Here is an 8,880-nt window from a genome sequence, read left to right as displayed (position 1 = left end):
GCCTGGTGGGCTACAGTCCAAGGGGTGGCAGAGAGTTGAACAGAAATAGTTTTCAACATAGAAGATCTGATTTTAACCAAGACAAAATGTTTCACTCTCAAAAACCTTGGTCTAGAGGACACAGTTACTTCATTTGACAAGGAAGCCATCATCCACTGACTTAACCCTTTGGAAAGATGATATTGCCTTAGTTGATTCTAATACTCTGTCTAATAATGTGGAGCTAAAGCCTGTCTTGTTTCTTTTCCTGGGCCATCTTGGCTTTTTAGGGCCAGGCCCTTGTGCTTTAGTGAGGAAGAAGTAATGATGTGAGTAAGTCCAAAAAGTGAAAACTCAAACTTAGACATTGCTTACTTTAAATATAGCATGGCTTACTGATACCTCTAATTCTGTAAAGAAAATGTATGCATTATTCGTACCCCAAATGTTTATTGCATTCCTGGTACAAGCATGCCTCATTTTACTGTATTTCACAGATACTGTGTTTTCTACAAATTGAAGGTTTGTAGCAGCCCTATGTGGATCAAGTCTATTGGCGTCACTTTCCCTACAGCATATACTCATTTCATAGCTCTGTCACATTTCAGTAATGCTTACAATATTTCAGTTTTTTTCATTATTATATTTGTTATGGTGATCTGTGACCTTGATGTTACTCTTGTAATTGTTTTGGGATGCCATAGACTGCAACCATGTAATATACATGTTATATATATAACATGTTATATAATAATATAACATGCTTGTAATACATGTTATATGTGTTCTGACTGCTCCACTTGCCAGCTGTTCCCCCGTCTCCCTCCCTCTCCTCAGCCTCCCTATTCCCTGAGACACAACTATTGAAATCAGGCCAGTTAATAACCCTACTGTGGCTTCTAAGTGTTCAAGTGAAAGGAAGAGTCATATGTCTCACTTTAAATCAAAAACTAGAATCAATTAAACAGCAAGGAAAATATGTTGAAAGTCGAAAGCTAGGCCTTTTGTGCCAAACAGCTAGCCAAGTTGTAAATGCAAAGAAATTTGAACGAAATTAAAAGTGCTACCTCAGTGAACATGTGAATGATAAGAAAGGGTAACAACCTTATTGCTGATAGATAAAGTTTTAGAGATGTGGATAGAAGATGAAGCCAGCCACAACATTGCCCTAAACCAAGTCTAATCCAGACCAAGGTGCTAACTGTCTCTTTGAAGACTGTGAGATGTGAGGAAGCTTCAGAAGAAAACTTTGAACCTAGCAGAGGTTGGTTCATGAAGTTTAAGGAACGATGCCATCTCCATAGCATAGAATTTCAAGGTGAAGCAACAAATCTTAATGTAGAAGTTCCAGCAATTTTCCAGATTACGCTCAGGTAATTAATGAAGTTGGCTACATTACACAACAGATTTTCAGTATAGACAAAAACAGCCTTTTGTTGGAAGAAGATACCATCTGGAACTGTCAGCTATGAGAGAGGCAAAGCCATTGCCCAGTTTCAAAAGACAGGATGAAGACTCTTGTTAGGGGCTAATGCAGCTGGTATCCCTAAGTTGAAACCAGTGTTCTTTTACCATTCCAAAAACTCCTAAGGCTCTTAAAAACTATGCTCAGTCTACTCTGCCTGTGCTGTATAAGTGGAACAACAAAGCCCGCATGGTAGCACATCTGTTTACACCGTGGTTTACTGAATATGTGAAGCACACTGTGGAGACTTAACTGCTCAGAAAAAAAATATTCCTTTCTATAGTTAGGAAGCTTGGGATGGACATGTACACATGATTGTATTTAAAATGGATAACCAATAAGGACTTAACTGTGTAGCATAGGGAACTCTGTTTAGTTTCATGTGGCAGCCTGGATAGGAGTGGAGTTCAGGGGAGAATGCTACATGTATATGTATGGCTGAGTCCCCTTGTTCACCCAAAACTATCATGTTGATAGCTTATACCCCAATACAAAAGTTTTTTTTTTTTTTAAAGATTCCTTTCAAAAATTACTACGTATTTACAAAACACTTGGTTATCCAAGAACTCTGATGTAGATGTGTGGCGAATTTAAAAGTTGTTTTCATGCTTGCTAACAGAACATCCATTCTATGTTCAAGGAATAATTTCAACTTTTAAGTCTTACTATTGAAGAAATACATTTTGTAAGGCCCTAACTAATATAGGTTGGATTCCTCTGATGGATCTGGCCAAAATAAATTGAAAGCCTTCTAGAAAGGATTCACCATTCTCGGTGCCATTGAGAACATTCTTGATTGATGGGGAGAACCAAAATATCAGCATTCACAGGAATTTGGAAGGAATTGATTCCAACACTCAGGGATAATTTTAGGAGGGCTCAAGACTTTAATGGAGAAGTAATTGCAAACATGGTAGAAGTAATAGGAGAGCTAGAATTAGAAGTGGAGGTGGAAGATGTGGTTGAATTACTGCAATCATGATGAAACCTCAAACAGTTGAGTTGCTTCTTATGGATGAAAAAAGAGTGATTTCTTGAGAATGGAGTCTATTCCTAGCAAGGAGTAGACTGAGAAGATCGTTGAAGATTATTGAGAGGATTGTTAAAATAATAAAGGATTTAGAATATTATATAAACTTAGACAATTAAACTGGTGGCTCAGATGGTAAAGAATCTGCCTACAATGCGGGAAATTTGTGTTTGATCCCTGGGTTGGGAAAATCCCCTGGAGAAGGAAATGGCAACCTGCTCCAGTATTATTGCCTGGAAAATTCCATGGATAGAGGAGTCTACCAGGCTACAGTTCGTGGCATCGCAGAGTCTTGTGCATGACTGAGCGACCAACACTTCGACTTTTTGAAGGTTTGAGAGGAATGACTCCAATTTTGAAAGAAGTTCTTCTGTGGGTAAAATGCCATTAAACACCACTTGCATACTACAGAGAGATGGTTCACAAAAGGAAGAGTCAATGTGGCAGACTTCATTGTCGTCTTATTTTAAGAAATTGCCATAGCCACCCTTGCCTTTAGCAACCACCAGTCTGATCAGCAGCATCAACATCCAGACAGGACCTTCCACCAGCAAAAAGATTATCTAAAGACTCAGATGATGGTTAGCATTCTTTAGCAATAAAGTATTTTTCTAATTAAGGTATTTACTTTTTTTTTAAGATATGATGCTATTGCATACTTAATAGTACAACACTATTATATGCACTGGGAAGCCAAAAAACTCATGTGACTCATTTATTGCAATATTTGCTTAATTGTGATGATCTGGAATGGAACCCACAGTATCTCTGAGTATGCCTGTTTATGGAAAGCACTGTGTTGGTTTACCTTTAAGGAGACCTTGGCCTTCAAGGAGCTCTTGAAATTAGTTTGTCCAGTACTTCCTTCCTGTGCATATACCAACTGATGGTAGGAGAAAACTGCCATGCATGCTAGTCCAAAAGCATGCTAGAAAGGGAAGCCTGACTGCATAATAAAACTGGAAAATGAATCAGAAAATGGACATTAAGTAGATAGTCTAGAAACTGGAGATGAATGTGAAGTTTGTAACATTAGACACATGAATAATGTATTTATCTTACAAACTACTATATATGAAATAAGCAGCAAAGATACACTGCATAGCACAAGAAATTATACCAGTTATTGTGAAATAACCTGTAATGCAGTGTAATCGCAGTGATGTTGAATCACTATGCTGTACTGAAGCTGACAAAATATTGTAAATAAACTACACTTCATTTTTTAAAAATTTAACGAGTAAAAGAATATATTTCTCCTTAGATGAGCAATTTCCTAATTTTTTGATCAGCAAAGACATAATTTTAAAGACATAACTACATAGATCAGCTGTGTTAAGAAAACCAGAGAATTTGTGGTCCAGTAAAATATTAATGGCAAGATTAATGTTAATACAAATAACTACAAATGATTTTTTCTTACAGCTCATCTTCTAAAGGCTTTCTAACAAAAACCATCAAAGCTAATGTTCAAGAATTCACTGTGTATTTTTTTTTTCAAAGAATGAGCTTTTGATTTCATTGCCTTTCTCGATTGTTTTCCTGTTTTTGATTTCATGGATTTGTGCTCTGACTTTTCAGTTGTTTTTCTCTCCTTGTTCTAGGCATAAATTGCTCTTTCTCTAGTTTCTTAAGATGGAAGCTTAGGTTATTGACTTTAGATTTTCTCTGAAATGCACATTTAATGTTATCTCCTACTAAGTACTGATTTTAGTACATCCCACAAATTTTGAAAAGTTGTATTTTCACTTTCACTTAAGTTCAAAATATTAAATTTTTTTCTTCTGACTTCTATTTTTGACTGATATGTTATTTAAAGAATCTTGTTTAATCTCCAAATATTTGGAAATTTTCTTAAGCAAAGCAAAAAGCCTATGGACTGGGTGAAAATATTTGCAAATGACGCAATCCACAAGAGCTTAATTTCCAAAATATACATACAACTTAGTAACAAAAAAGCGAACAATCCCATCAAAAAATGAGCAGTAAACCTAAATGCACATTTCTCAGAAGATACACAGATGGCCAAAAGGCATATGAAAAGATGCTCAATATCATTATTAGAGAAATGTAAATGAAAGCTATAATGAGTTTACCACCTCACAGTGGTCAGAATGGCCATGATTATAAAGTCTACAAATAAGTGCCAGAAAGGGTGTGTAGAAAAAGGAACTCTCCCACACTTCTGGTGGGAATGTAATCGGTACAGCCTCTATGAAGGATAGTATGGAGGTCCCTCAAAAATCTAAAAGTAGAGTTGCAATATGATCCAACAGTCCCACTCCTGGGCATATAGCCAGACAGAATTATAATTCAAGAAGATACGTGCACCCCTGTGTTCATGGCAGGACTATTTACAACAGCCAAGACATGGAAACAACCTAAATGTCCATCAACAGATGAACGGATAGAGAAGAAACGGTACAGATACAACAGAATACTACTCAACCGTAAAATAGAAGAGCCAACCGCCATTTGCAGCAACCTGAATGAAACTGGGGATTTTCACGCTAAGCGAAGTAAGTCGGAAAGAGAAAGATAAATATTATATCATTTTTATGTAGAATCTAAAATATGACACAGATGAGCTTTTTAAAATATGAAACAGAAACTAGACATAGAACAGACTTGTGATTGCTGGAGGCTTGGGGTGACAGGGGAGGGATAGATTGGGAGTTTGGGACTAGCAGGTGCAAAATACCAGTAATATATATAGAATGGATAAACAAGATTCTGTTGTTACAGCACAGGAAACTATATTCAATATCCTGTAGTAAGCCATTAAGAAGATGAAATATATATATAAAAGTTAAACTGAATCACTGCCTCAACCGGAAATTACCACAATATTTTAAATCAAATATGTGCTGTGTCATGCTTAGTCGCTCAGTCTTGTCAGACTCTTCATGACACCATGGACTGTAGCCCTCCAGGCTCCTCTGTCCATGGGGATTCTCCAGGCAAGAGTACTGGAATGGGTTGCTATGCCCTCCTTCAGGGGATCTTCCCAACCCTAGGATCTAATCCAGGTCTCCTGCATTGCAGGTTGATTCTTTATCATCTGAGCCACCAGGGAAGCCTAAGAATACTGGAGTCGGTAGCCTATCCCTTCTCCACAATATACTACACTTCAATTTAAAAATATTTTGGAGTTTTCCAGCTATCTTTCTGTTCTTGATTTCTAGTTTAATTCATTTTGAAGTGAGAATATACTTAGATTTTTCTTTTACTCTTCCAGTTCCTTCAGGTGTATCCTATGACCCATAATGTGGTTACTCTTGGTGAATGCTCCATGTGAGCTTGAGAAGATATAAGAGCTCCTGGAATACAGTCATTCACTATATAGTAACATTTCCAGGCTCACTGATTCTTCCTTTGATTATGTCCACTCTACTGATGAGCTCATTAAAGGCAGTCTTCATTTCTGTTACAGTGATTTTTTTAAATTTCTGGTATTTAAAAAAATTCTTTATTAGTATTTCTCTTTGCTTACATTACCAACCTGTTCTTGCATATTATCTACTTTTTTCATTAGAACCTTAATCATAATTATTTTAAATCCCAAAGTTTATGCCATATCTAAATCTAGTTCTGATGCTTGCCTTAAAGCTTAGTATGCCTTGTAAATCATTGTTGAAAGCCAAACATTGTGTATTAGTTAATAAGAACTGAAATCAATGTGTTCCGTGTGAAGTTTTATATTAATATTGCTAAGAGTTGGATTGTATTTCATATTTGCTGCAGCTGTAGGTGTCAGAGACTCATTTCCTCCAGTGTCCTTGTTTCTGTCTTCCCTGTTGTCTCTGTGATGGAATAGAATCTGCACCTCGCCCCTCTTTAAGCTGTGATCCACTGTTACAGCCGTGGCCCTGTTGACCTGGTAATGTATTGGCCAGAGAGGAAATGTTCTATCATCCTATGTTTAAATCTCAATCTTTTAATGGGCCCTGTGTCCCTGAACTTTCACAAGTGTTTCTCAGCATTTTTCCCCCTAAGGTGAGAGAAGAAAGCTGTGGGGTGGTGTGTTAATTTGGGTAATTTCCCTTCCACCAACTCAGATAAGGCTCTGGTGAAGTCTTTTCTCCCTGCTGAATAGGTCTTTGTTAAGGAGAACGCTGGGCATATTTCAAAATGGTTATTTTTCCCCTCCCCCTGCCAGAAACACAAGTGTTTCTTCTTGGCTCTTCATAATGAGAACCTAGTGGGGTTCCTGGAAGTAAAACCCACTGAAGAATGGAGGCCTCTCTCAGAAAACAGCCCCTCAGAGTTGTTCACTCTAATGTCACTATCCATACCCAGCCTTTAGCAGTTGGTCAGTGTAGCATTTCCTACTGGTTTATGGCTCCTGCAGCTTCTTTTTCAGGTAAACTGATCTTCATCTGTGATTCACTCTGTTCTCCTCTCTCTCCAGATTCTGAGGTGACAGTTTGTCCTGCTGCCTCAATTTTCTGTTGACTTCAAATGAAGCCATTAAAGTCATCGATTTTTCAGTTTGTTCATCCTTTCTGTTTTAATCATGTGAGAGACAGCTTCCAAACTCAGTGTATCAGAGCTGACTCTACAAGCCCGCCTGTCCAAGTGTATTTTTTCAAATTAAACATTTATGTAATTAATCCCTCTTACTTGAAATAAATTTTTGCGATGCTGGTGCTTCTCAAACATCCAAACCACCTAAAATAACTTGTTAACACTTTGCTGTGATTTGATTTTTTTCTCTGTTTAGTGACGTGAACTCGCTCAGTCATGTCCAACTCTTTGCGACCCTGTGGACTGTAGCCCGCCGGCTCCTCTGTCCATGGGATGCTCCAGGCAAGAATACTGGAGTGGGTTGCCATTTCCTTCTCCAGGGGATCTTCCCAACCCAGGGATCGAACCCAAGTCTCCCACATGGCAGGCAGGTGCTTTATCCTATATGTGTGTATATACCATATGCCTCTCTAGGTATGTACTCACATATATATGTACACATTTTTTATGTGATGGTAATGTATGTATCATATTATGCTGCAACTTCTTTTTCCACTTAATATTCTCTGTACTTCCTTTTTCTTTAAAAGCTAAATTTATTTCAAATGAAGTTTATATTCAACTGAGAAAATTGGACTTTTCCTCAGGAGTCCTGAAATTTCATTTATATTATTAATATATATATTATATTTAGCATATAGTAATACACTGTATTGATACTATATTAAAATGTGATTCTGATAAATACCAGAACATTTTAATTCATTTCTCACTGCTTTTCATACAAGTATTCAATTATTATGTTCCTAATTTCCAAATAAAATAGCTCATATAATAAATAGAAAAAGCTGAACTAAGTTTTTCTATTTTCCATCTTGTAAGAGTCCAACAAATGTTTGAAAATAAATTTCTTTTTGTAGCTTTCCTTTCAAATATATTTCTGGTTTAATATGGCAGACTGAACACACATGTATCTTCTTTCTCTCCCAAGGTCTCATTAAATTATGGAATTCTGGAAGAGATTGAGCATCTCTCTTCCAGATCCCAGGTGGGATCACACTGATAGAGAAAAAGAAGAGAGAATTGCACCTAATTCCACACACTGTATGTAATGAAGGAAATCCTGGCAGCTGGCTAGTTTGAGGTCAGTACATGAGCAGGGCTGGACCAGGAAGGCCTCTTTAGGACCATTTGCTACCAAAGCATGCTTAGACTCGCAGGGAGATGTGGGTCCCTCCCCACTCATCTTCCATCATGTATTTATTCAACAAAGATTTGTTGAGCACATTGCAAAGCACTAGGCGCTGTTCCAAGTGTTTTTTCCTGAAGAAAGTGGGCAGATGGACCAAGGAGGGCACCCAGTGAAGTGCTTCAAGCCTGGGCGGAGAGCGGAGCCCGAGCCTCAGAACTCCATGGCAAGCAGCTGTGGGTGGGGAGAAGGAAAGGCAGCTCAGAGGGAGAGAAACACGCTAAACCTGCTCCATGCAAAGTACAGCCCTCCTTAATTAGGTGACTGTGGGGTTCCCCAGCCTGCCTGCTGCCTCTGCACCCGCACATCTGGTGAGGCAGGCTGGAAGGCAAGCCCTGCCACTTGCTTCCCTTGAGGGAGGCCAGCTGGGGAACGGAGAGCTCCACTACTAAAGAAACACACCCGCCACGGTCTAGGCTAAGCAATGAGGCTTTTCTTTGTTCCTGCATCTGAGTGAATGTCAGGGCTCACCAGACGAGAGGAAAGGCAGCAGTAGCACGGAAGAGAAGGACCCAAATGAACTCAATGAAATAACAAGCCCTGTAGGAGACATAGATAACTCTAAAAACAGAAGAGACTTTCAAATTGTCCTAATTAGCATACTCAGAGGATAGTGCATCTATCACACACAGAGTCTGCCATGAAAGGGAATCAGTCAGACCACTGAAAGATTGATTGCCAAAATAACCT

General features: G+C 38.3%; 1 long non-coding RNA gene across 1 annotated transcript; it reads left to right on the top strand.

The window, feature by feature from the left end:
• The first annotated feature begins 5,681 nt into the window (after window positions 1-5,681).
• On the top strand, window positions 5,682-7,383 carry LOC129658541 (uncharacterized). Its single transcript, XR_008717397.1, has 3 exons — window positions 5,682-5,926; window positions 6,219-6,354; window positions 6,886-7,383. It is a non-coding gene; the product is annotated as an uncharacterized LOC129658541 (long non-coding RNA).
• The last annotated feature ends 1,497 nt before the right edge of the window (window positions 7,384-8,880 follow it).

The sequence above is a fragment of the Bubalus kerabau genome, chromosome 8 (genome assembly GCF_029407905.1).
Source record: "Bubalus kerabau isolate K-KA32 ecotype Philippines breed swamp buffalo chromosome 8, PCC_UOA_SB_1v2, whole genome shotgun sequence".
Taxonomy (NCBI): domain Eukaryota; kingdom Metazoa; phylum Chordata; class Mammalia; order Artiodactyla; family Bovidae; genus Bubalus; species Bubalus kerabau.
The sequence above is the reverse complement of the archived record's forward strand: the minus strand, read 5'-3'. Positions and strand labels throughout refer to the sequence as shown.